The sequence below is a fragment of the Coenobita brevimanus genome, chromosome 98 (assembly GCF_032717465.1).
Source record: "Coenobita brevimanus isolate Jiangsu-jjx chromosome 98, ASM3271746v2, whole genome shotgun sequence".
Lineage (NCBI taxonomy): Eukaryota > Metazoa > Arthropoda > Malacostraca > Decapoda > Coenobitidae > Coenobita > Coenobita brevimanus.
The window spans coordinates 38111576-38137918 of record NC_137051.1 but is presented as its reverse complement, the minus strand read 5'-3'; the positions used below and the strand labels follow the sequence as shown (position 1 = coordinate 38137918).

The 26343-nt window shown below is 42.4% G+C and overlaps 1 pseudogene; it reads left to right on the top strand.

Moving 5' to 3' along the window:
* LOC145414036 (G-protein coupled receptor GRL101-like) overlaps nt 1-26343 on the top strand; it is a 160270-nt pseudogene that overhangs the window by 118352 nt on the left and 15575 nt on the right.

Below are 26343 nucleotides of genomic sequence, written 5' to 3'. Positions count from 1 at the left end.
AGCGATTTCCTGTTGTAAGTCAGATTTGTGTGTGTGTGTGTGTGTGTGTGTGTGTGTGGAACTTATTTACCAGCGATTTCCTGTTGTAACTCAGGTTTTTTTTCTACAGGTAAGACAAGGAAATGAGAGCGTGGTCCTCCCTTGTCTCTTGTTGCTCATACAAATAAAAATCTTAGCTACGAGAAGAAATATTATCGTAGGTTATAACTTTTCGGCTGAGAGAGAGAGAGAGAGAGAGAGAGAGAGAGAGAGAGAGAGAGAGAGAGAGAGAGGGAGGGGGTTGTTTCTCCCGTGTCTTGTCCTTCTTGGAGAAAGATATTTAAACTACCGCCAAGGAATCGATTGTATATAAACGAAAGAGAATCCGATCCCATGTTCCATATTTACAAACTTTATTGAACTCCATTTGTGTATAAGATTACAGGTTTATACATTTACCTTCACTCCTACATCTGTTATACATTTTACAAACTAGAGTGAAGATAAAAATGATAAAGAGGAAAAACTATCACAACTTCTGATAAGAGTAAATTGGTGTGGAGATATTTACTTTGCCAATTGGTTAACGTTCTTAATAAACATGGTTTCTGATCCTTTAAGCCGACCTGTATCAGACACACCTATAAATGATTTGAGATCCAACTCCACAACCCTAGAACATAAGGCGCCTAACTACAGGAAGAATTACGTTCACTAAAGATCGAACCAGCATATGTGAGGAAAAGAACAGAACAGTGGAAGCTTAACCGAAGACAGACGAGGTTAGATGGGGAATTAAGAAAATTTATTTAATTTGCTCCTTTTACTCAAACTTGGCCTAGAATTGATATTACTTCGTCTTGACTGCTGAGTTGTAACACTGGATTAACACAAGAATATGATGCTGGTAACAGAGAGTTGGTGTGGAAAAGGATGTAGTGCTGTAGTATTGTCTTTTTCTTTCACTGAGCTACGTGAAATAAGCTTTGAAAGGACGAAAACCTGGACCAAGTTAAGATGAACGAACTACAGGTTATGGTCAGTCAGGCATGGATAGGTAAGATGGGTTAAGTGTACAGCCAAAGAAACAACTCTCATTCCACTTCCGTCTGAAATGTACAACTGGCGAAATACAGTGAAAGCCCAATCTTTAGTCGTGTATGTTTCAGATGGTTCGAGTTTTCCGGTATGTATTCGTCAAATTTTGGAACGATATTTGTGTCTCTGTATCCACGAAGGTTCAATATAAGCCTAGAACCCTTTAAACTGTATCTCTCATGTCGCGGTGATGCAGAGGGGGAGAGACGGGGTTCAGAATACGTTCGTGGGGGTAGTTTGAGTTGAATGAGCCTAGTTACAGTCTGTCTCAGGCGGCGGTGCAGTGAGGGTCGTGGCGTCTTTATACTCCCGCCAAACTTCCGTGACGAAATTGCGAAGTTAGTTGACGCGATGAAAGAAGAGGAGGAAGACTGGGAGAGAGAGAGAGAGAGAGAGAGAGAGAGAGAGAGAGAGAGAGAGAGAGAGAGAGAGAGAGAGAGGGAAGTTGACGGGGCGGTGCTGTCTTCATGTTTATCCTCCATTCGATGTGTTTTATTTGTTGTCATAATTTCTCTCTCTCTCTCTCTCTCTCTCTCTCTCTCTCTCTCTCTCTCTCTCTCTCCGTATGTGTGTGTGTGTGTGTGTGTGTGTGTGAAGAAGAGTGTTCTGGCCCATGTTTTTCATATGTTTTGCGGTGTTGTCGTGTGTGTGTGTGTATGTATGTGTAAAGGAGCGTTCTTTCCCAAGTTTTGAGTATTTTTTGCCGTGTTCCACCTTCACAAAGCCCAACACACTATACTCTCGCCCAGCCTCTTATTTCCAGTCCCTTTTGTAGCTTTTCCTTTAGTTACTTCCCCCTCTCTCACCCCAGGCACGAGGGACTGTGGTTACTCAGAAATTCTATTTTATTTAACGCAATGAAATCCTCTTTACTAAGCCCCCCCAAAAAAAAATAATAATAATATTAATAACTTGCTACCCAGCCTCTTACTCCTTGGTTTTTGTTTTCTTCCGTGTCGTCTCTACCAGTTTTTAAGAATCCACGAAGGGGTTGATCTAGGTACGCCGAGGATGCATTTTTTTCATGCAAGGAAGAAGGAACCAAAGGCCAGGAGTCCACAGACCGTTCCCTCCAAGAAAAACAAAAAACAAAAGAGAGCCAAATGCAAGATCCGTTCATTTCGTCTGCCTTTCCATTTCGTCTGCCTTTATAAAGAATGAGAATTTGTTTTATGTACAGGCGTTTTTTAGATGTATCTGCATTCTTAAAAATCTCACAATAAGCTGACGGTATTGCGTTCGTTACAGTTTTTTCCCTGAGAGATTGCATTGTGATGTTTCTGTAGAGAGCTGGATTTGTATTTTTCGTACATTTGTATATGAAGCTGAAGCCTTTGCATTGTCACCTAAATTTGTGATAGTTTGATAAATTTAACAGTTATGGAGCTTTGTGGTAGTGTTGTCTGGACTAGCACTGATTTATAAGGGAGAGCTTGTACTGTTTTATTAAGCTTTTGTGTAGTGGATGTAAGGACTAGAGAATAAATATAAGCTCTAACAAAGTGAAACATGGGTGACAAGAGCCGTAGAGTTGCATGATTTTGTTCAGCTGTTTTTAAAGTGTAGTGTGTCATGTGCAAAAACCAATGAGCTTTAACAACATGATTTTTTTTGGTCTGACTGGAGATATAATGTTTTTGCGCCTTTATCGATCGACACAATCACGTAATAGATAAAACTTGAGTATGATACGTATTCTTGTAAAATAACGTCCAGTAGTTTAGATATTTTGCAAGAAAAATTGCCTTGTTATTTGAGATAAGGAGGGTGTGAGCTGGGAGGAGGAGAGCGAATTTGTGGGGGACAGGGCGACATGGAGGTGATTTGTTTGTGGCCACCCCTTACGAGATTGAGGCGTCTGGCAATAGGTAGATAGGTAAATAGTATTGGTTTAAAAATAGACAGAATAGAGGCTTAGAAGACACTGGCTGCCGGGACTACATCACTTATAAAATATGCAGAATAATATGATGTCTGAGAGAGAGAGAGAGAGAGAGAGAGAGAGAGAGAGAGAGAGAGAGAGAGAGAGAGAGAGAGAGATTATTTCGTTTCCGTGCATCCTTCACATCTCAGTGTATTGTATATTCGCATTTTACACACACACACACACACATACAAGGGATTTCGTATTTGGAAGCAGGTTCGTCTTCATATCGTTAGTATTCGTTAGGTTAGCAATCAACAGGTTAATATTCGCTATGACGTCACGCTGAAATGAAAACAACACTCATATGCACGAGTTGTGTGTGTGTGTGTGTGTGTGTGTGTGTGTGTGTGTGTGTGTGTGTGTGTGTGTGTGTGTGTGTGTGTGTGTGTGTGTGTGTGTGTGTGTGTGTGTGTGTGTGTGTGTGTGTAACCGTATGAGAAAAAGAGTAGAAATAAGGCGCTATTGGACTGAAGAGGTTAATTTTCAGGCATCTTAATGGCGATGACGATGACGTTGATGATGATGAATGATAATGCTAATATTTTCTTCCCTTTTGCATCTTATTTTAAAGACAATACTACGGCTCTGCATCCTTTCCATAGCACTTCTTCATGACTAGCATAATATTACAGTGTTAATTTGTTCCTACTACTCGGCATTCAGGATGGAGAGACGGCAGTATTAGGCCAAGTTTAAGTAAAAGGAGTGTAGCAGGAGTCTCGATATGGCTCTTCGGGTAAGGAAGCTCCCTAACACCTCTTCCTTAGCGATTTATTATGCTTAGTACACTTTACCACCCTCTCGTGTGTCCTTCAAGTCGCTAAAATATCCCCGGACCCTGCATAAAAAACGTGCAGAATTCAAATAAGCAGCACCGAACATTGTGGAACTGGAACTGTGAAGGGGCGATTTACGTAAGAAAACTCTAGGGTAATCGCCACCCACGTTTCACTATTACCTAAAGTCGTGAGCAATGGTATCCGGTCACCCATCACATCTCTTGGTGTATGAGATTCGTAGCCAAGGGGGTCACACAATACGAAGTCCTGGGTTCGTAGTCTCGACGGGTTTTGAGTTTTTCGTACATCTTTTCCTTGGCAACTTATTTTGAAGTTTTGAAAATGTTACCCCCCAAAAAAAAATATATTATGATCATTCCTGGCTATTTCAGTACATTGTTTTCATTTTTTTTCTTTTTTTTTTTGCTTCCCTGACAGTAAGATAACGTAACTTTGATCTTACTGTTGCCGCTGTTAGGATGATTTTACTGAGATTAAAAGAGAAGCTTAGTACTGGGGGATTAAGAAGGAGGATTAGCACTTCTGAAACACCCAAGCTTAGTAAAATCGTCTGAAGTAGAAAAGTTGAAATTTATAAAGGCGTTCTCGGGCTGAAGAGGTTGCAGGAGGTTGATAGTATGTGTCCCTCTAAATAAATAAATAAATAAATAGAGTAAAAATAATAAAAATAAAACTCTTTTCTATTTTTCAACACATCCAGCACGAAAATGTACCTTTTTAATTTTCATTTCATTTTTGTGATTGCCAGACTAATTTTAAAGTTAATGGAGAGTAATTCTGAACCTTTACTACGGAGGATGTTCACTATTTATGTTATTTTATCAGTAGGTGCATATATGTTATTATACAAGTAGATGGATGTATATATACTGTGTTACTGATATTCTCTCTCTCTCTCTCTCTCACCAGGGACCTCAGCCAACAGAGCCTCACCAACATCTCCCGCCTCGCCTTCCTCGGCCTGCGTTCTCTTCTTAACCTGTGAGTTATTGCACTGTACACCCTTTGTTTGGCTCCTAACTAACACTAACGTCCTCGTCTAACTCACCTACTGTCCTAACTTACCCTCTAACTAACGCTAACTCGCTTGTACTACTCGCTTACTCTCCTAACTTTCTAACTAACAGTAACTCGCATGTCTAATTCGCCTAACTTACTAACTCGTGCATTGATATCTTTTTAGCCATGTGTATTAGCTCCCCACATCAACACAAAGAAAAAGATAGAGTATCAGGAGAAATTGAAAGATGAGTGGAACGCAGTGAAAGATCGGGAAAATGGCAGCGTGGAGGAGGAATGGCTGTTGTTTAAGAGTGCTGTGGTGGGGCATGCAGAAGAGGTGTGGTGTGAGACGTGTGGGTGGTGGTGTAAGAAAAGGAAGTGAATGGTGGTGCGAGGAAGTAAGTATGGCTGTGGCTGAGAAGAGACGTGCATATGAAGTGTGGCTGCAGAGGAGGGATGAGATGTCATATGAGAGGTATAAGGAAAAGAGGAATAAGGTGAGAAGGGCTGTGCGTGATGCTAAAGTGGCAGCAGATGAGAGGTGGGGTAGGCGGCTGACAGAGAATTTTCAACAGAATAAGAAAATGTTTTGGAAGGAGGTGAAAAGGGTGCGAAAGGGAGAGTCTGGGAAGGAAGAACGAGTAAAAGCAGAGGATGGAAGGATGTTAATTGAGATGGATGCAGTAAGGAAGAGATGGGCAGAGTATTTTGAAAGATTGTTAAATGTAGAGGAGGAAAGGGTGGCTGAGATTGTGGCGGATGGAAGGGTGCAAGGAATAAATGTGTTGGGAGAGTTGAATGATTCTTTGATCACGAAGGAGGAAGTGGAGAAGGCAGTAAAGGAGATGAAAACAGGGAAAGCTGCAGGTATGGATGGGTGTGCTGTGGAATGCCTGAAGGGTGGTGGAGTGACTATTGTTGACTGGTTAGTAAGATTGTTGAATGTGTGCTTTGTGAAAGGTATGTGCCAGTTGACTGGGCAAGTGCTTGTGTGGTCCCGTTGTATAAAGGCAAGGGTGATAAGTATGAATGTTTAGGGGTATAAGTCTGTTGAGTGTTGTAGGTAAGGTGTATAGTAGAGTGTTAATTATGAGAGTTAGAGAGGGTACAGAGGGAGTGATTAGTGATGAGCTATGTGGCTTTAGGAGAGGGAGGGGATGCGTTGATCAGGTGTTTGCTGTGAGACAAGTGTGTGAAAAGTATTTAGCAAAAGGCAAGGATGTGTTTTGGGCATTTATGGATTTAGAGAAAGCGTATGATAGAATTGATAGGGAGGCTTTGTGGACTGTTTTAAGATTGTATGGACTTGATGGTAGGTTACTAAATGGGGTGAAAAGTTTTTATGTAAATAGTAGAGCGTGTGTAAGAGTGGGAAATGCTGTGAGTGATTGGTTTCCCGTGAAAGTGGGGCTGCGACAGGGATGTGTGATGTCTCCTTGGTTGTTTAATATTCACATGGATGGTGTTGTAAGGGAGGTGAATGCAAGAGTTTTAGGTGGTCTGAGTCTGGTAAATGTTGATGGTGGAGAGTGGAATCTGAAGCAGCTGCTGTTTGCAGATGATACTGCACTGGTGACTGATTCAGAGGAGAGATTGAGACAGTTGGTAGAGGAGTTTGGAAGGGTTTGTGAAAGGAGGAAATTGAAAGTAAATGAGAATAAGAGTAAAGTGATGAAGTGTACGAGGTTGATAGATGGTAGGGGGATGAATATAGTTTTGAATGGTGAGTTGCTTGAGGAGGTAGATTGTTTTAAATATCTAGGGTCACATGTTGCTGTGGATGGAAGAATAGATGCAGAAGTGAAGTTTAGAATAAATGAAGTAGGAAAGGTGCTGGGAGGAATGAAAAAAGTGTTTAAATGTCGTTCGCTTAGAATGGATGTAAAGAGAAGGCTGTATGAGGGTGTTGTGGTACCAACTGCATTATATGGGGCTGAAACATGGAATATGGGTGTAGCAGAGAGGAAAAGTTTGAATGTAATGGAAATGAGGTGTCTGAGGGGTATGTGTGGAGTGACGCGTATGGATCGGGTGCGAAATGATGAAGTGCGAAGGAGAACTGGAGTTGTTCAGGAGATGGCTGGTAGAGTTGAGCAGAGGGTGTTGCGATGGTTTGGGCATATGGAGAGAATGGATAATGAGCAATTGGTGAAAAAGATAACTAGATCTGATGTGAGAGGTGTAAGGCTGAGAGGTAGACCACGAATAGGATGGATGGACAGTGTGAAGAGAGCGCTGGATGCGAGAGGGATGTCTGTTGAGCAAGGAAGAGTGGCTGTGCGTGACAGAAATAAATGGAGAGAAGTTGTGAATGAATAAGTGATGACGCAGCCCTGAGGGGATATTCTCCCGCATTTGGTCTGATCAGCTAGTCAGGTCAGGTGCGGGTAAGGGGATGGGTCTGTTATGATGTGGCAGGGGTAAACCAGTTCTGCTGTCGGGCCCTGCTGCGGATGTCACTGATTGCATTGCGCAGTTGACCCTTGTGCGGTGTGGTGCGGTGAGGATCTGTCCGTTCTCCCCTTTGGGGCTAAGATGTGAATGAATGTGTTTGAATGGATGAGTAAATGGAGAGTGTGTCGTCCTGTCTCGGCTACCTCCCTTTCCTTTGGGGAAGCAGCCTAGGTATATAGATAGACATCAACACACACTCGTCTACATGTAATTATTTGTCACCACACTCTTTGTATATATTTATTGTTTATACATGACCCTAGCATCAAAACTCTCTATATTCTAACTTTTTTTTATGCATAGACCTATATCGTTACTCTACTCTTCATTTCCTTTACATATTAAGTTTCTCTCTCTCTCTCTCTCTCTCTCTCTCTCTCTCTCTCTCTCTCTTTACGAACACTGAGGCATTTCGGATCTTTTGCCAGTTCAAGCACCTCTTCACTCTTCATCACTTTGCACACTGACTCACTCTCATTTTCTCACCAGTTATTCAATTTCATCCTTTTTTACATTCAAATCTCATCGCTTACACACATTTACAGAACTCTGAACTAATTTGCATAGTTCCTGTTCGCTGTTAAGGAGGAAGGAGCGTCATCGGCCTCGTCATATTTGAACTATCCCCCAGCGATCGTGTTAAGCTTTGTCCTGTCCATTGCTCTTGCTTTGATCTCTCTCATACCCCCATTGTTAATTTTATGTGCAACACCCATGAGTATTGTCCCACAGCCTTGCCTCACTGCCACTGACCTTTATACATACACATGGTTCCGTGTCGTCATGTAGCGTCCTACAGTTTTGCAATTCCCCTCCCCCTCCCCCCGACGCGAATATAAATGAAAATGATTTACACACACACACACACACACACACACACACACACACACACACACACACACACACACACACATATAGATAGATAGATAGATACTTAGATAGACTGATTGATAGATACTGTTTATATATATTCATGGTCCATCTCTGTGGGGAAGGGGAAGCGGCTGAAAACTTGAGATAACAATTGCCATTCACTTGCAATAACTTTCCATCTGTCGTATATAATAGCCAAGGGAAGACTGACACTTGTGCAATCATGCCACGCTGATTGCTCCTCGGATTACTGTAATTGCTTCCCCTGTTTGCTGTTGTGGGCCACTGAGAAGCCATCGTCCCAAATACCATTTCACTTTAATTTTCTCTTTTCCGCGCGTCTCTCACCGTCCAGGATGTTTTTGGTTCTGTGATATAATATTTATCACAGCATCCCTTCCCTCCTTCTTGCACCCTCTTCCCCCTTGCCTTTACTTCCGATGTGTATGTCATCTTTATCAATCTCTTGTTACCCATCCTCTCCATATCGCCATGCCACTTTAACACATCTTTGTCAGTCCTTTCCATCATGCAACACGTACAGCCGCGGTCATAAGTATCGTTCCACTTTTTGACCGCATAATTATAAAACTCTTAATATAATTTTCTGAGAAGTTTGTTAAGCTTCGAAAATCGCATCACTGGCTTCCGGAAATCATCGCTCAGTCTCTCACTGTTTCGTAGTGAGGTGGATCACTATTTTTGTCCGCAGCTGTACCTCTATATCTCTTAGCTTATTCTTGCATTTCCAACCTTTTCATTCTTCTTTTTTTTTTTCTTCTTCTCATTTCCTAGCTTGTAGGACCCATGATTTGCGTCTGAACAGAAAAATCGGTTCCACTTTTTTTCCACACACACAGCACCAAAACATCCCACATCTAACACCAACATCAATATTTAATAGTTTTGCTGCTTCTTACGTCCTTTTATTTCATGCAGCTACTTCATGTCGTGTGCTCTGTCTCCTGTGCTCACCTCTAGATATAACTTCCTTCTTTCATCTGGTGTTCACTTTTAGGTATACTCGCATATCGTCAATGTCTGTCACTTTTAGGTATACTCTCATATCGTCATGTTTTGTCGCTTTTAGGTATACTCTCACGTCGTCATTCTCTGTCCCTCTTCCCCATCCCCATCACCTTATATTTTGTCACCCTCGCATGCCACTTCCCTCCCCCACAAACTCCTCCAAACTCCAGCTTCTGACTTTTGCCTCTTGAGTCTGTGTCCGCTGCTGTGTCAAAGGCAAGTAACAATTGATTTAGTTTCCAGTCTCCCCATGCCCCTACACACACACACACACACACACACACACACACACACACACACACACACACACACACACACACACACACACACACACACACACACTCTCTCTCTCTCTCTCTAGTATTCCCAGACGGTTTTATTCAGCTTAAGAGAGATTTTCGGAACTGGAGGGATTAGATCTAGCCTTCATTAATCCCCCCATCAGCAAATAAATCCCCTAAGGTGAGTAAATGTCTGGAGGCAGCAAAGGTAAGAAAGTAAAATAATCACCATATTGAAGGGTTAATGTTTTCCATACACAGCTACTTGTATACATAATGTAGCGGCATAATTTTATATCTTTATTACCACCACCTTTTTTTTTTTTAATGAAGTCACTACCAGATATTTTAGAAGTTTACGAGAGCGCCCTGGTAATGAAAGGGTTAATGATGGATGTCTCTCACTTGTCTCTCACGCTTTCAGTTCAAAAAGTCTCCAAAAAGGAAGGAAATTGTCTCGAAGTAGCAAGAATTCGGCGGTAAAGTACGTGGTCTGATTCCAGGGGGTTAACTGTATGCTGATGACTCGGTGTTGATCGCGGTGAATGAGAGGGTAGCGGGGGAGAGATTTAGGAGGTGGAGTGATGGGCTGGGGTGCAAGTGTTTGAGAGTATACGTGGATAAAACAAAGGTGATGATATCTAGGGCTGGTGGCGGTACTCTCAAAGCAGGAGTGTGGCCATGTGCAGTTTACCATAAGGCAGTGTTTGTGATAAAAGGGAGTATAAGAGATGTTGTAATAGAGGCAGGCTAAGATGTTGAGTGCACAGTATATAAAGGAGAGTATACAGAAGCAGAGAGGCAGGAAAGGATTAATCTTGCTGTGTGTGGAAGAGTTTTGTTATTTTGGTGACATGATTATGCTGGAGATGGGGCTGGCGCTAGCTAAGTAAGAAAGGCAAAGAGTAGTAGGATGAAGTTCAGGGAGTTGTTGCCCCTCCTGACACTGAGAGGGCTCTTCCTTCGTGCTAAGGGATCTTTGTATGCAGCATGTGTTAGGAGTGTAATGCTGTACTGTAGTGAGACTTGGGCAGTAAAGGAGGAGGAGGATATTCATAGGCTCAAACGTACAGAGGTGAGAATGATCATACTGATGTGTAGTGCATCCGTGTATGACAGACCTGAAGGGGTGAGGCCTGCGAAAGAAGAGTGGGGAGGAAGAATGGGACTGTATTAGTGCTGTGATGAGAAAGGGTAGATTAAGATGGTTTGGAGCTGTGGAGAGGATGGAGGATGACAACAGGGTGCGGGGAGTGAGAGGTGTGAACGTCGAAGGTAGGGCTGCAAGAGACAGTCCGAAAAAGGCGTGTGACGAGGCCATAGAGTGTGACCTCAGGGATTAGGGATTGAATACAGAGGCTGCTAGAGATCGAGTAGCGTGAAGAGTTACCATTAGGTGACTTAGGCCGACACTTGCAAGTATGTTGGAACCTTTGTAAATGTAACGAATTTAGCTATTTAGGTAAAATTATGTTAGCCTCTTCAGTACGAGCACGTCTTTATATATTTAATTCCCCTTCCTGTTTGTCGATTATATTCAGTTTGTTAGAGACCCCAATAAGTGGAAGGGATTTTGGAGTCTGTATCTAACCCCTCTAGGTAGAAGAATCTGTCCTAAGCTGAATAAAATCGTCAGGAGATAAAATAAATAATAATGACTCCAGGGTGATGGGGTAAACCTCTTCGATGATCTGTTCTTTATTTCATTCGTACTCGCTCCGGACGATTTTAGGTGGTTTAGGAGGGGTTTTTCAGGCTAATGGGTTTATGTGTAAATAAAACATCACCTGAAAGACGAATAGACTCCTTTTTGGGATAGTAAGAATCTTTTTTTTTTTTTTTTGATAGAATCTTCTGGTATAGCAAGAATAGGCCAGTATAATGGTAAGAATAGGCCAGGAGGATACATTGCCTGGTTCAGAAAGTTAATCATGGTTTTATTTCTTTTCTTTTCTTTTTTTTTTAATCTCTGTCAAGCCCCTCAGGTCACAAAAACCAACAGATAGCGGATAGGATTGCCAATTAAGCAGTTTTCAAGCCAGAGCCGAGACACATATTTCTATTTACAAACAACTGAGGGGGGGCTGATTTTTACTTTTTTTTTTTTTTTGTGTGGTAGGTGGGGGCGCCCTCTAGCCTCTCACTCGATGTAGTGCTGCCTTCGGGTGACTTAGCACTGAATGACAAGCCAGATGGTGTCATGTAAAGCAGAGGATCATTTGCCACGCTGGATGATAACCATATAACCAAAAATGTTGCCTGGTGGCTTTGTGGGTGAAGGCGCTCCAAAGAAATAAATCCTGTAAGGGTTTATATCCAGGGTTGTTTGGAGCTTATTGTTGACATAACGCTACTCAGAGGCGAGTGAGGCTGGTCACCCCCGCCATAAATGTCGAAACTAAGTAGGCTGACCCGGGCTGCCACGCTCCTGATGGGGAAAAAGAAAATTGGATGATGCATGGTTGAATTTACTTGATCTTAGTGCTTAAGCAATATCAACATATCTGTCAGCGATTTTCTAAGAATTATTGTGTATGGCGGCTTTCTGACAGCATATCAGATTATGTCTAGCATCATAATGTTGCATGCCTTACACCATTCCCGCTGTCCACCCTCCTGCCTCTTTTCCCTCTCTCTCCCCAACACTTCGCTGTATATATACGAATACATTCCGTCTCTGCTCAGATATTTAAAGGGTTCAAGTCGGGACAAACCTGCAGTGTAGTCTCTGTAATATATATACTGTATATATATATATATATATATATATATATATATATATATATATACTGTATATATATATATATATATATATATATATATATATATATATAACATAAATCAATCCCCTTTTTACCCATCATCATCGTAGGAACCCTGGGTTTGTCTACTCGGGCTTGACATTTAATGCATGAGTGACAAGCCTTACTCTCCTGAGTGGCATTATGGGAACAATATTATTCTCAACAGTCCCTCAGATGAAAACCCACACAGGACCCATCCGACTAGCGCGCCTTAACTCACTAGACCACCAGGCGTCCATATGGTTTAATGGTTACCAAACAAATGTCGTAAGTCGTTTCCTGGATTACTGGAAATAGTTTAGCTTATCACTCAGTGTAGAGTCACCTGAAGATTGCACAACATTGAATAAGTGAATGACGCGTGCCCACACCTACCACAGTTCGCAAACCGGAATCATGCCTGCTGTAACTCCTCTAAATTCACTGCATTTTTCCATAAGTTATGAAGCAATTTACCATACGTTCATTATTCGTTAGTGATATATCTCCTGAGGTAGTGGCTGCCATTTCCGATATTATAAATGTAGACTCGTGCCGTATCGTGCAGTTTATGAAAAATTATCATATAGTATCTAGATTATTTGAGCTGTGATTAACACCGTCTCTATGATAACATATTATTCATTCTACTCGGGCTACCACCAGACCATTTTAGTCAAGCTGGGAAGAATCTCTAGGAGGAGAAATGTTAACGAAGGTCATTTCTAAGCAATCCAGTTCGAAAAGTCTGTATTAAAGTAATTGAAAACAACTGGAGATACAAAAAAAAATAAAATAAAGACGGTAATCGGATGGAAAGTGTTAAAGAAAACTTATAACTCTTTCGAATGTTTTTAGAATTTCGTTAATAATTGTATCTGGATTAGTTTGGCTTCGGATTTAATTCACTGCTAAAACGCGTCACAGAGAACCGAACTCTTAACTAATCCTTCCTCTCGCCTTCCCGGGAGCCGAGATGCATCGTGCCAGCCGAATGAGAGGAAGGGAGAATCCATGCTAATCATTGGCGTTTTTCTGCTCGTTGTTGGTATGCAGTATGAAGGTTTTAGATTTTTCGGATTCATAAGTCGTCGAAATGAAAGAAAAACGAGGGGAAAAAATGGTTCTTGTACACAGAGCCTTCGTAGAAAAAAGGTATTTTTTCTTTTTTTTTTGAGGGGGGAGGGGGACTACGAGTGTTTTTGAGTATAGGAGCTCTAATTACTGATAACCATATGGGTGAATTATAAGGTCATTTTCACCCATAAGGCCGCAGGTAATTGCAGCTCCGTACCTGTTGCTAATTGGACTAGAGGTGATACAGGTGTGCTCAGTAATTAGCCCCCAAAATGACCTTTGGGGTTTAGTTCACTTTTACCTGGCTGCCGTGTATGTATAATTAACAAGGGAGTCTACATACATTCATACGTACATACATACATACAGACAGATAGATAGATAGATGGTTGGATGGATAGATAAATAGATAGATATGATGGTCGGGAGCTTAATTATTAGTCTACATACATTCATACGTAGATACATACATATAGATAGATAGACAGATAGATAGATAGATGGATGGATGGATAGATAGACAGATAGATAGATAGATAGATATGATGGCCGGAAGCTGCATAATTATTCCTAACTCGTTCAGTCAGAGGATTTTTTTCATATTATTCTCGTTACCATTAGCTCATCCCTGCTCAGCTTGGTTTTTTTTTTCGTGCTGGGGGATTTTTTCATGCTGGGGGATTTTTCCGGGCTGGAGGATTTTTCGTGCCGGGGGATTTTTTCGTGCTAGGAGATTTTTTCGTGCTGGGGGATTTTTTTTTCGTTCTTGGAGGATTTTTTCGTTCTGGGAGGATTTTTTTCGTACTGGGAGGATTTTTCGTGCCGGGGGATTTTTTCGTGCAGGGGGGATTGCATTTTCATCAGGTAAGGAAGTTCCCTAATACCTCTTGCTAAGTGATTTATTCTTGTTAGTTAAGAAAGCTCCCTGACATCTCCTCCTTAGCGATCATTTTGTTTATTATACGTTGCTCTCTTCTGTGTTGTATAAATAATTCTATCACAATACTCTGTGTATATAACGTGCAGAATTATACTAACCAGCCAAATCCAAAAAATAAATCGCTAAGGATGAGGTGCTAGGGAGCCACCGTAAGCAAAATAGAGGGTTGTCCATACATAGCGCTGCACTAGAAACAAATAGCGGCATCTTGCTATTCCGGGGACGGCTTGGTCTGCTGGTGTGGGCGTGGGTGTTGTAGTGAGAGGAAGAAATGAATCAGTGATGCAAGGTAGACAGAGGGGGAGAGTAAAGTGTAATAAGCAACATAAATCACTCAAGAAAAGGTGTTAGGGAGCTTCCTTACGCGACAAGAATGTAAGGATGGATTAATCCCCGAGCTAGACCTCATCAGATCATATAGCCCTGCTAGGGTTACAGGAGAGCGCTACCCCTCCCAGCACGGCAGCCACCGGGCGGGGCGCGAACTCACAACCTCACGATTACAAGCCCAACACCCTACCACCGAGCTACCGCGCTCCCCTAGACAAGAATATAAGAATTTGGCAGATGCGATTTTTTTTTTTTTTTTTTCAGTTGAGCGAAATATTCTGGTGTTGATTTTAATACCTAAATTACCGAACCGCAGGGAAAGGGTTGAGTTACCTGTCACACTCATTCCCCAGGTATCATTCCACAGGTATCATTCCACAGGTGTCATTCTCCAGGTGTCGTTTCCCAACTGTCATTCCTCAAGTATCGTTCCCCACGTGTCATTCCCCGAGTGTCATTCCCCGAGTGTCATTCCCCGAGTGTCATTCCCCAAGTGTCATTCCCCGAGTGTCATTCCCCAAGTGTCATTCCCCGAGTGTCATTCCCCAAGTGTCATTCCTCAAGTGTCATTCCCCAAGTGTCATTCCCCGAGTGTCATTCCTCAAGTGTCATTCCTCAAGTGTCATTCCCCAAGTGTCATTCCTCAAGTGTCATTCCTCAAGTGTCATTCCTCAAGTGTCATTCCCCAAGTGTCATTCCCCAAGTGTCATTCCTCAAGTGTCATTCCTCAAGTGTCATTCCCCGAGTGTCATTCCCCGAGTGTCATTCCCCAAGTGTCATTCCAAAGTCACTGTTATTTTCAAAGGATATATTTCAGGCCAGGAGAAAAATGTAATGGTTGATCATATGCTTCATTATATATTTTTTTTCCTTTTTTTTTTCTTTTTTTGGTCAAATTACTTGTTTGAAATATAACTGCTGATTTAATTTTACGTGCAGACACTGTTAATATAGTTAGTTTATGGTAATTTTTCTGTTTTCAGCTTTTTATGTTGTTATTTACCATCCTCTCTCTCTCTCTCTCTCTCTCTCTCTCTCTCTCTCTCTCTCTCTCTCTCTCTCTCTCTCTCTCTCACCATCTTCATTAATCAGTGACGATGCTAATTCCTCACATCAGTTTCGTAATAACCAGGATTTATTAAAGAGAAAAAGAATGGCGCATTTTTCATCAGTCACTTAAACTGTAAGTTCCTTCCCTTTTTTATGCATAATTAATGTAATCAGTGGCTTTAGTAATGAAGGATTAGCGGCAATCCAATTACGGGACGCTGCGGTCCGGCTGAAATTTAGCGCCTTTTGGATATCATCGCTATTTTGAGCCCTTTACTACGTTGACTTGTAAAGAGAGAGAGAGAGAGAGAGGGAGGGAGGAAGGGAGGGAGGGAGGGAGAGAGAGAAGAAAAGAAAAAAGAAAACAAGTCATGATTTCAAAATACACACAGTTTCAGAACATTAATATATTTCCATCGTTTGAACATCTTTCTGCAACTCGCATGATCAACTGTATCCCTTTCACCTTAACTTGGCCCAGATTTTCGTCCTTTAGCAGCTTATTTTACGGAGGTCAGTGGCGTATTTTATGGATCTACTTCCTTTCCACAGCACTTCATCGTGACTAGCATCATATTCTAGTGGTAACCTATTGTCACAGCTCAGCGTTCAGGATGGAGAGGGTAATTTTAGGCCAAGTTAGAGTGAAAAGGGTATAGAATGACACTTTTTCTCTCTCATTATTGCTACCATCGTATCCATTTATAGCCTAATAGGGTTTATGCAGAGTAATTTACTGTACTACACTTGAATCTTTTTTTTTAATACTCTGCAAACGAAAACATTTGAGGTTTATAAGTTAGGGAATCGATTTAGTCTCAGTGGTGCATGAAGGAGTCGTAAAACACACACACACACACACACACACACACACACACACACACACACACACACACACACACACACACACACACACACACACACACACACACACACGAGTATTTCATGTTTCATTTTTAACACCATCTTGGCCCATATTTCCCCGTCCTCATGTGGCATATTTCACATCGCTCAGAGGCGGAAAAAGACAATACTACAACTCCACATCCCTTCCATAGCACTTCTTCGTGACAAGCATCATGATCTAGTGCTCTTTTCTTACAGCTTAGCATTGTCGATGGAGCGATGGCAATTTTCGGCCAAGTTAGAGCAAAAAGAGTACAGGTGGAGGTCTTAGTGTGAATTATTTACATTGTTAATAATACTGGTACTGTTTTCCCTTGTACGAAGTTTGTCATCTTATATAGGCCAACAGTAGACGATTTTATGACGATTTAAGGACGATTTCATTCAGCAGAGGAAAATCCCATCAGTGGAATGGATTTTGGAGATAGTTTTGGTCCCTCTCACCTGCCAGGCTTCATCTCGGCTTGTAAATTCGTGTGTCTTTAGCCAAAATAAAATGCCATTGCGTGTGTTGTTCAGGTAAGGGTTAATTAAGGACGGATATAAGGTGTGAATATGAAGAGGGAGCAGCGTCCGTGATGAATAAAATGGATATTGATATGTGTAATTGATGGATCTTTCTGTCTGTCTGTCCTATTTGTTTATCTATGTATCTGTCTATCTATCTATCTGTCTGTATAATTCTGTCATACTCTGTATACATGTACCATATCCGTCTGTCTGTCTATCAAGGTACATGTATATCCATCTATCTGTCTGTCTGTCTGTCATCTACCACCAATCATATGTATATCTATCTACCTCTGTCTATCTATCTACCTATTACCTGGCGCCGCATCCCGTCAGGTGTGGCCAGAGCAAACCAAGGGTCCTCTAGGGGTCCCTGTCCCTACTCAGCAACGACTGCTATTCCCACACCACACACTACCACTAACACACTCACGCATCTTCCCTCTGGATCTCCTGGTCTCCCTCTCCCACCCACCTTACTCTTTATGTCTCTTTTAGTGCTTTGTTTTTACCTGGCAAAGATCCCTAACGCATTTCAGATACGATTATTGCCAGGTGTGTTCAGACTGGAGACTCGATTTGACTAGTAACCAAGGAGTTTCATACCGTACCTCGCAACCAAGCGCCCAGGAGTGGCTTAATTTCCTCACAAAAACACAAACTGATTAAAGTCATTGATTCGAAATCTCGCAGGTTAAAGAAGCTCCCTAACACCTCTTTCCTAGCGATTTAGTTTGCTTATGACACCTTGGCGTCCACTTCTGTGTTACCTAAATCATTCTGATATCACCATACTCTGCATAAATACCGTACGAAATGATATTACCTATTCATATCCAAAAATAAATCTGTAAGCAAGAGGTGTTAGGGAGCTTATATAACCGCCAAGAATACGAGCCATTCTCTCTCTCTCTCTCTCTGGGGCAGTCGGTGGTGTAGTGGTTAGCACAGCCAGCCAATACCTGGAAAAAAAAAAAACCGACTTAGAATTTTCGAGCCGGTCAGACTCTTGGACAAAGTCTGTTCCTTCTATTCCAGTTCACCTAGCGGCACAACTGGAGACCTGGAAGCGGTGGCTCAATCGGTAGAGGGGTGGCTTGCAGTCCTACCGGACCCAGGTTCAAATCCCCGCTGGGGCAGGGAACAGTTTAAGGATTTGAATTTCATTAAATCAGGCTTTACTGATCTACCAGAAGACCCGCCGACATGTCATAAAATACCCCCGCTAATACCAATACACCAGTCCTGTATGAGACAGCCCTAGCATGTATTCAATATGAACGGTGGGTGTTAGCACCGAAGTAGTGACATGTAGAGATGTATGTATGGGCCTTGAGAGCAGGCTGTGAAGCCTATGCCCAGAGTCGGACATATAAATAAAAGAACAAAAAATTAATTTTTGTGTGGCGTATTGTAGATGAGTATGACGTGAAACGTAATAGTTTGCCCTAGTGACCCTCGTGCAATCGATAGGTGTCAGTCCTGTCCTTCTTCCTCTTCTTCTCCTCCTCCGCCTCCTCACTCAACATTTCGCTCCAGATGGCCAAAGTACCTCATGTGTTTTATTACCTGCGTCAAGTAGGTTCTGTTTTCACCCCTGTCCGTTTGTTTGTTTGTTGGTTGGTTGGTTTGTGAGCAAGATTACACACAAACGACTGGACGGATTTCCACGAAACTTGGTAGAAGAATGGGCCTTGGCCCAGAATACGCTCCATTAGATTTTGATACGGATCCGGATAAAGGTGCGGATCCAGGATTTTTTTTTTTTTTTTCACTTTCTTTAACATTGCGAGATAGGGCGTTTTTCGACATTTTCGTAAATTTTTCAGTGAATATTGCTTGGATGATGGCAGAGGTATGCTCTTTACTGAGTGCCATTCTAATGTATTTATTAATTAATCTTATTTTTCCAGATACAGCAAAGAATTCAGTCCAATCCTCTGCCAATAAACTGTCAGGGATATTGTTGAGCTTCGCGTAATTAAAATAGGTGTCATTCTTTTCACCTTTATATTAATTCTCGTGATTGCATTTTGATTACCTGTCGATAAGGTGTGACAGTCGGAATTTTGGTACTGAATTGTTTTTATGCAGGTGAATAGAGGAAGGAAAAACTAATAAAAAAAATATCCATACACCAGATTACAGGTGTCCTTCAGTCGGTAAAAATCTGTAACTTAATGCAATCGCTTCCTTACCTTCGTACTCTCTCTCTCTCACACACACACACACACACACACACACACACACACACACACACACACACACACACACACACACATACTTTACCTTTTCCGCCTCGCATAATATCCACCTCCTCACCCTCACAACCTCTCATATCAATCCTTCATTTTATATACCCTTGTTTTTCGCTCAGTTGTTACCTTCATCACGTGGTGGTGGAGAGAGGCGCCTTCACGTGGTGGCATCAATATAACTGGAGGGGATTCACTGCCCAGATCTGTAAACGTCCCTCATCCACCTCCCTATCCCCCGAAAGGATGATGGTGGACTGGCAGACGGAGGTTACTAATGCAGGCTAAATCGATATTGGAATTTTGTAACGTACGAGGGAATACTTAGGCCGGATGCACAGAATGAATAGCTAAAGAGGAGGGTTTACGAAATCTGTGCCAGCTGATAACATTTCTGGTTATGTTGAAGAGTGAGTATCCACAAGACACGGCATTACACATTTTCACAGATCCGTTCTAACTTTCACACACCCATCGTCACTTTCACACATGCACCCTCACTTTCACACATGCACCTTCACTTTCACACATGCACCTTCACTTTCACACATCCATCTTCACTTTCACACATGCACCTTCACTTTCACACATCCATCTTCACTTTCACACATGCACCTTCACTTTCACACATGCACCTTCACTTTCACACATCCATCTTCACTTTCACACATCCATCTTCACTTTCACACATCCATCTTCACTTTCACACATCCACCCTCACTTTCACACATGCACCCTCACTTTCACACATCCATCTTCAAAGTATTTCCATCCTCATATCCTTCTCCTCTCGTATATTGTCTTTCATTGTCATTATCATAATTACACTAGATCTCATTCCCTCTTATAACATTCTCTCTCTCTCTCTCTCTCTCTCTCTCTCTCTCTCTCTTCTTTCCCCTCCCTAATCCACTCTTTCTCCTTCCCTTCCATTTCCCCTCATCCGGTCCTCCTCCTCCTCCTCCTGCATTACCCACTGTCCTTCCTTCCCTCACACCCTCTCTCATTTACACAATTTTCCTCACTTGAAGACATGAGCCACCTCTAACTAACCCAATTTATTAGTATTAAAATCAAAGCAGTTTTCTCCCTGGTCTCTTCACATGAGCTTTTTCGTTTTCAATAAATTTTTTGTCCTCATATATGCCGGCGATGTTTCAGTATATCAATTTTTTTTTTATCCCTATAACGCATACTGTTCATTGGGGGCCACCTGTCAGATTATCTATGTATTTGCGTTGTAACATTAGCAAGCAATTTTTCTGCTGACTTAATTGAGATGTTACAAAAAAAAAAAGGGAAACTATATGCAACGAGGCTTCTTTGCATATAAATTCAGATGTAAGTATGGGTGACCTTTGCTTGTCAGTGTTACATGTTAGCAGTGGGTACAAGCAATATTAGTTTTCTTTCCATCGTCCTTATAATAACACTGGATCTTAAATTAGTCAGCAAATGGAACTCCACTGGTAAATAGTTCTTGATGTGGTTTTTACGCACATGTAGATATCTCGAATGTACGGTTGCGGACGTTAATACAGTCTCTCTTCATTGCGACACCTTCACTTCTCTTCATTGCGACACTTCACTTCTCTTCATTGCGACACCTTCACTTCTCTTCATTGCGACACCTTCACTTCCCTTCATTGCGACACCTACACTTCCCTTCATTGCGACACCTTCACTTCCCTTCATTGCCACACCTACACTTCCCTTCATTGCGACACCTTCACTTCCCTTCATTGCGACACCTACACTTCCCTTCATTGCGACACCTTCACTTCTCTTCATTGCGACACCTTCACTTCCCTTCATTGCGACACCTTCACTTCTCTTCATTGCGACACCTTCACTTCCCTTCATTGCGACACCTTCACTTCCCTTCATTGCGACACCTTCACTTCTCTTCATTGCGACACCTTCACTTCTCTTCATTGCGACACCTTCACTTCTCTTCATTGCGACACCTTCACTTCTCTTCATTGCCACACCTTCACTTCTCTTCATTGCCACACCTTCACTTCTCTTCATTGCCACACCCTCACTTCCCTTCATTGCCACACCCTCACTTCCCTTCATTGCCACACCTTCACTTCTCTGCTATAGACAACGAGGCGGTGAGCAGTGACATTTGAAACTCAGTGATGCTGTCGTATTAACCCAACATAATTTTCAAAATATTACGTGAGTGATTAAAGGGGGGAATTTTATTTTTCTCCACTGATGTACTTAGGTTGATAAATTTACGTACAGAGAAATGAACAAATTCACCTCATTTTGGTTGTGTGGTTTTGCAGTCTTTCATATTCTCCGTAACACCTCTTGCTTAGTGATTTTTTTTTGGATATGTCTGTTCAGTATCCTTCCGTTCGTTGTTTATGCAGAGTTTGTGATATTGAAAGGAAGGAGGTAACACAGAAGAGGGCAGTAAGGTGTAAGAAACAGAATAAATCGCTTAGGAAAAGATGTTAGGGAGCTTCCTCAACGGACGAGAATAGGGACCTTTGTCATTTTCGGTCTGCACTTCAGCCAACCGCAGGCCTGACCACACATGTTAATGGTGATGTAGACTTTAAATTCTGACACAAGGGACTTTCGCCCGTAGTCTTGGAACTGAGGGCATGATTTACCCTTCCCACAGCCCGCTCGAAGTGGAAGCTCACACCTTCAACGTGAGTGGTAATCTTGAAAGTGTGAGAGCGCACCCCTTCGTGTGGGTAGGCGCAGCAAACAGTTGGGAACACTAATGAATTTAAATTTTAAAATCTTAAAATCTATCTATCTATCTATTGCCAGACGCCTCAATCCCGTTTGGGGTGGCCACAAACAAATCGCCTCCAAGTCGCCCTGTCCCCCGCCATTTCACTGCCCCGCTCCCAACTCACACCCCCCTCTCTCATATACCTCTCCACCCCATCCCTCCATCTCATCCTCGGCCTCCCCCTCCCTCTTCCCCCCTCCACCTCACTCACATACACTCTCTTCGTCAGTCTTTCACCCTCCATCCTCTCCACTTGGGCAAACCACTTCAGTGTGTTCCTCATAACGCTTCCTATCACATCCACATCAACACCACAACGCTCCTTTATATCCTCATTCGTCAGCCTGTCTCTCCATGTGACTCCATGGAGTCACATGGAGAGACATCTCTTAAAATAAAAATAAAAAAAGCATATGACAGTTTCTAAGATTGACATACAACATAATCTCTTAATGTTAGCAATTCTTATCTCTTTTATTTTTAATGACTGGCATTTGTTCTTGAAAAATCTGTGTAGGGTGTATGCACACAGGCTTTGGGGAACCTGTACCGTAGGAAAAATTCAGTGTCAGACATAACTTCAAACGGGTTCATGCGGTCAGTAATAATCCTGCAATTATGCCTTGGCTGGTCAGACCGATTTTGACTATATTACTGCCCCAAATCCTTGTTTTTGTCATTTTTCCAATCCAGAGCCCCGAAATCCCACTAGTCCCCCAAGACACTGAGGAAGAGGGATTGATTTGAGAACCAACCACGAACACGAAAATAAAGGTCATATTCGTTCATATCACACCAAAATACACCAGAAAAATATATTGCCAAGCCAAAACTAAATAGTGCGGACACAAGTGTTTACAAAACGCACACATGAGATTTAGACATTCAAACTAACTGGCTGTGCACGATATGTCTGTTTCGGTAGTACTCGGCCATTCTTTACTGTAGGAATCATTTCATGAACTAATCAAACTAATTATAAAAGTATCATGCACCATATCTGATAAACAGCTTAGTAGAAATAGTGAAAAATAAAATGTAGTGGATACAATATCTCATCTTTGTTTTCGTCTCGTCGTAAATTAACCATCTCCGGAGAAGCGATGAAGTCTTTTAAAACGCTAAAAATATTAAACGCTCATTATTTTCTTTACACCATGTTTTTATCATTAATTTACAATTCCCATCACACACACCATACGGTCCTTCAAATTCTACATAGTTTTCTTTGCACAAGGCTGCTATAATATGACGAAGGGGCTTGCGAAGGGATGCTATGCACTGAGCTGTATAATATGGAGAGGCTATCTCCGCAGCGAGCGTGTAACTTTGGCCGCCACATTGAAACACCACCACTCGTCGCCTCCACGATTGTAATGCAATTGGATCACTGTTCTTATCTTGCTGTATCTGTTTCGCTGTTGCTTACATAAGCTAAGCAGTGGGCCATGGCACTATATTTTCCGAATTCATCGGCTGATTTCAAAAGACGTGGGCGTCGGTGTTGTAGATAAGCAACATCAGCGCCGCCCTGGGCCCCTGGCGGCGGTTACACAAACCACATGGTGCTACCCATGAGTAAGCTTCTCCATACTATAGAGCTCAGTGGTGCCATGAGACTCCCCGCGGATTCCAGTACTACTCTGCGGTAATACTCTCCCATTCACCAGGGAACGCTCTCCTTTTCGTGCGTTAAGACTACCAAAAGATACAGGTTGGGCAGGGTGAACGTCTGCCCACAGCTTAAGACTACAGGCGTTTATCTTTGTCACCCTGAGGCGTAAGTGGACGTGTTTTAGCCTTACAATGATCACCAAGTCCTGCAGGTCCAGCTGATGGCCAGGTGGAGCCAGACTAGAGGGTTGATTTTGACTAGTAAGCAAAGGTGATTCGTTTCTACTTCGTATTTAAGGCAATCACGACTTTGAAGGTGTGAAAGTGAGCCAGTTCCTTCAAATAAAAACAAACAGACTGGAGTATATTGTAAGACGCTGTGTGAGTGTTCTATGGCCTTGATCTGGGTAGACTAGAGACGTTCATTACACGCTGATCTCAAGCATGTTATGTGTTTGCCATTACGGATTAATTTGAGAACTAGGTCATGCATTTCTCCCATTCTTCACGCACCAGTTTCGTTAGACGGATGTATGGAGATTGATTTTGTATTGTTTTGCTGTGCGTATGGGCACTTTTTAGGCAGTGCTGTTACAAAATAATAATAATAATAATAATAATAATAAACAATAAGATGTAATTGGGATATTCAGCCTCTTCACTGACTTTATACTGTCATGAACACAGGTCGTAGTTATGTGCACGCAAGAACTACCCGGCATATTCACACACACACACACACACACACACACACACACACACACACACACACACACACACACACAGAAAGTAACTCCAACAAATTCTTTTTCACCGCTAACTAACCTTGTGTTGTGTTTCAGTAACCTCTCCAACAACGAGCTGTCTCAACTGGTAGGGGGCTCCTTCAGTGGCCTCTCAAGTCTTCTATCACTGTAAGTATTTTGTTGGGAGAGGGGGGTATAGAGAGGCAGGCAGGCAGGCAGGAAGATAGGTAGGTAGGAAGGAAGGCAGGTAGGCTGGCAGACAGAAATGTAAGGAGACGACTGAAAGGGAGGTAGACAAGTAGACAGAAATGGAGGGTGAGAGACTAATAGACAAGGAGACGTGTACAGTGGCGGACAGAGACGAAGGGAGACAGACAGAGAGACAGAGACAGAGGGAGGCAGACAGACAGATAGAGGTGGAGACAACTAGAGAGAAAAAGAGACGGAGGGAGGCAGGCAGGCAGAGACCGAGTGAGAGTGACGGAATGAGACGAGTGTAGGCAGAGAGACAACCAGAGACGGAGGAAGGCAGAAAGACAGGAAGGCAGGCAGGGAGACAGGCCTGAAGGGAGGGAGAGAGGGAGGCTGGAGACGAGAATGAAGGGAGGAAGGCAGACAGAGTGGCAGATGGAGAGACAGGCCTTGAGGGAGTCAGATAAAATAAGTATAAAGAAAAACTGAACAGAAGGGTGGATTTGTAGGAACGATACGATAACAAAGACAGGAGAGAGAGAGAGAGAGAGAGAGAGAGAGAGAGAGAGAGAGAGAGAGAGAGAGAGAGTTGAAATGATTACCGGGCTGTCAGTTTTTATGTCGCGAAAGCCGTCTCATTCACTCAGACAAACACTGGCTTTTTTTCATTTGTTATTCTTCTTCCTTTCAGTGCCACTCGCCCAGACTTGTTTCTCTTCCATTCAGTCTCTGCCTCATACACGACCACATTCTCTCTCTCTCTCTCTCTCTCTCTCTCTCTCTCTCTCTTTCTCTGCCTACCTGCCTACCTACATACCTACCTACCTATCTTTCATTCCTTCTTTTCGTACTGTTTTTCTCTCTTTACGACTATTTCTCTCTCTCTCTCTCTCTCTCTCTCCCTCTCTCTCTCTCTCTCTCTCTCTCTCTCTAACTGGACCAAAGAAAATGCCTGATGAATTAATAAGGAATTTTGTTGTGTTCAATGAGTGTGATGTGTTGGCCAGTCTGTTAGGCAGAATGGTGCTGAGAGAGAGAGAGAGAGAGAGAGAGAGAGAGAGAGAGAGAGAGAGAGAGAGAGAGAGAGAGAGAGAGAGAGATTAAAAGAAATAAAAAATAACTGGCGACAGAAAGAGAATGAAGGATGACAGCTCGACTTTAATCTTCTTCTTCCTCTTCTCTCTCTCTCTCTCTCTCTCTCTCTCTCTCTCTCTCTCTCTCTCTCTCTCTCTCTCTCTCAACTAGATTCATAAGGTGACTTTTGCTCTATCGATATATTGCCAGACGCCATAATCCTGTAAGGGGTGGCCGTTTGACTCTGAATTATTTGTTTTACGGGAAGGGACACTAACCCTCCACCAACCCACTTGTTGACACGTAGGGAGCACGTGTGGTTTGGTTATATGGTTACCACCCAGCGTTGCAAATAGTTTCTTGGCTTACAGGAAACCATTTGGCTTGTCACTCAATGTAAAGCCACATGTAAAGGAAAGAGAAGGAATAAGAAGTGACAGGAAAGATGGGAGAAATAGGAAGAGAGGAGGGCAGGCACAGAAAAAGAATGACGAGGGCTAAGGAAGAAGTAGGCAGCACTACACCAAGTGAGTGATATTCTCAATTATTCTCACGTATAATTGACCTTAGACAGTATTTATAAAGCCTCATAAGTGTAAACCTTGTATAATTTTGCGTGTATATTAATTTGGTGCAGGAGAGGGACGCCTTCACGTGGTGGC